Genomic DNA, 3,081 nt, shown 5'->3' with positions numbered 1-3,081 from the left:
AGCTGCCAAAAACCCACAGCCACACGCACTTACCGACCTCAAGAGTTAAGGAAAAGGCTAAAAACCTGGAGAGATCAAGGTACTCAAAACACAGCAACCCAAAGAGCCTGATCTACAGCAGGGAAAAGCAGGAAGGGGAAGCAGAGTCCTTAAGGAAAAAAAGCACCAGAGCAAAATTACCCCAATAAGAGGCAAATTCTGTACTTAAAGACATTTCTACTCTAAAGAAAACAAGAGCTGTTGGTAGCACACTCTGTACATTATAGCACCTGTTTGGTTGGTGAAACTTGTTCATGAAGAATTTCACAGAAAGAAACTCTTTCCAAGGATCATATTGAAAATGAAAGAGATTTTTTGGGTTTTTTTTTGCAACACTAGCCAGGCAACCCAAACAAATTCCTGTCTGAATGTATCTGAAAAATCTCTGAACACAACCTCAGTGAGATGCTCTTTCAGTCCTTCGATGTTTGGTCTTTCCCTTACCCACAGATACAGTGAAAACTACAGTTCTGTTTTTTTAAAAACCACCTACTCCTCAGGATCAAAAAAGTTACCTAAATAAGACTGAGGCGGCATGACTGAGGTGTGACTGAGGGAGGTCCTTTGCAAACCAGTAAAAACCACCCAAGCCAAATAAACAGAAAGGAAGTCTCAAACCTCATTATATTTATATATATATATAAACCCCCCAAACATTTCAAGGAATGGCTTGTACACCTTCATGACTTTTACAGGAGCACAGAGGAAAAGAAAGGGCTAGGAGACAGGGGCCAAGTGACAAGGCAGGCGCAGGGCTGGCAGCACAAGCGCTTGAAGATGCAACCCCTTAAGCCACCAATAAATAAAATAAGTGGTAACTAAAAAAAATAAATTTGTTCTTAAAATTCAAAATTACAATGCCATTTGAGCAATTTCTGACAAGTAATTTTGACGACTAAGGGGCAAGCCCACAAGCCAGGCCCAAGGGTTATGAGATGCCAGGAGGAACGGGCTGCACCCAGCATCCTACGGCACCTCCCTTTGCAGGTAACCCATGAACTGAAAATACACCTTGGACCTGTCTAACTCTCCTATCACCCAACTCCTCCCTCTATCATCAAGCAGGATAACACCACTAAGGCTGCAAGGGTTTCTAAATTGCCTGGAAAATGGTAGAAAAACACACCTCTAAACGAGATTTTAGATTAAACGGATGTGAATCTTTAGCCTTCCGGTATTCATACCATTCGTTACAAGCCACAAGCAGCGGGCACTCACAACGTGGCTGTTCCTGTCACATGGCCTAAATCAGAGAAGGCAGAGTGACAGTACCACAAGCCATGACAGCTGCAACTGAAATGCAAAAACCTATTACTGGGCATTTTTATTACGCCTTTTTTATACAAGTAGTTTCATCAGCTGTATTCCTAATACACAATCCTCTTTGCTAAAAGTTTTAATGGAAAAGCAGGGTCTACTATCAATTAGAAGAATTAGAACAAGTCAATAGGAAAACAATTCTGTGCTTATGTGCTTGCACATGTAAACCCCCCCCACCATTTCCCAAATAAAATTTTCTATAAGAAGTTAAACAGGGCAAATATTTGCTTATACTTGTAGGTATCATGCCACAGCTGCAACAGCGACAGCGAGGGCAGCCTATGCAGCGTCACCACGTGCTAGTGACTTACCAGGAAGTGACACACAACCATCTGAAAAAAGTTCTTTAAAATTTGTCTGCAGAGAAGCTCATTAACCTGATACACATAAATGCACCAGAAATGCAGAAGCTCAGGACACAGCAGTTCCACTTGGAAGATTAACATTTTTGTATGCAGAGTATTGAGCCAGTACTGCAAGCCTGCAAAAATCAACGTGTCCTTCACGTGTAATCGGGTTGGGGTACACGCTTGGACAGAACACAGGAAAAGGAAACCACTCATTTACAGCAAAATGACTTGAAAAAACATTTGTCTTGTTTTAAAACGTAAGTGGGGAAACCAAACACTGCTGTCTGCCTCTTCCTATTCTATTTAACTTGTTAAACAGCTAGGCACCACTATTGAGAACTAAGCAATCCCCAGCTCTCTTTTAGAAAGGGTCTTGCTTTGTTAGGGATCACCAGCAAGTGAAGGGATGACCAGCAAAGCCCAAGAGCTGGTTACCTATCGACCACATTGTGGCCAGAATCTGCGCAAGCCCTGGCTGGGTTCCCTTCCTCTGCCCTTGCGCGGTGGCTACATTTAGCATGCCTCAGCAAGCTACATTTTATTCAGGGCTAGCGTTCCTGGGGGCAGTTCATTTCTGAAGAGGATGGAGCAAAGGCTCAGCCTTATTTTCACCTCCTGCCATGAAGGCAGCAGGGACCTGGCAGGCAGGAAAGGCGATAGATGTCACACATCTCTCTGGTGACAGAGCTGCCTTGCTGATAGGAATCCACCACCTAAAACACGTTGACACCACAACATCAAGCATTTGGTATCTTCTCCACCCGCTCTTAATTTGCCAGACAGCATTTGGGCAAAATCCAACCTACTGCAACAGAAACTAGGGGCTGACGGAACTCGTACAGCCCACTCGCGCCTCCAGCAGCTAAAGCCTTACTTTCACTCAGCAATCTTCACTCAACAGGTGTATCTGGATTTCTTCACAGACCCACCTGTCTTCTTGGCCATGGAATAAATTTAAAATCTACTTAGCTGCAGGACAAAAATGTTTTATTTTTAATAATGAAATTACCAAGAATTTTGCTTTTGAAATCTTCACTGAAAGAAACCTGTTAATCTGCAGCAAAGTACTGCATCACACCCAGTGTTTAGATGCAAGCTCACATGCCTGTGTTATTTGTGTTCCAGTAGGCAGGGCAAGCAGAACATTTAGCCTACAAAACTAAAAAGCAAAGTAACATACAAGTGAGGAGATGGCTATCCACATCAGCTCAGCTCTTTCCCCCTGCTACCCCCTGCTCTCTGCATGAGTGTGCTTTCAAGCCATCAACACCATCATGCATCTGCACTTTCAGGCAATCAACACTATCAATGGCATGGCATATCAAATTCTAGCAGATTTTTTCAAGGGCTCTCATTAATACAATTTCAGCAG

Source organism: Egretta garzetta, unplaced genomic scaffold (genome assembly GCF_000687185.1).
Source record: "Egretta garzetta isolate BGI_Z169 unplaced genomic scaffold, ASM68718v1 scaffold361, whole genome shotgun sequence".
In the NCBI taxonomy this organism is placed as follows: domain Eukaryota; kingdom Metazoa; phylum Chordata; class Aves; order Pelecaniformes; family Ardeidae; genus Egretta; species Egretta garzetta.
The sequence above is the reverse complement of the archived record's forward strand: the minus strand, read 5'-3'. Positions refer to the sequence as shown.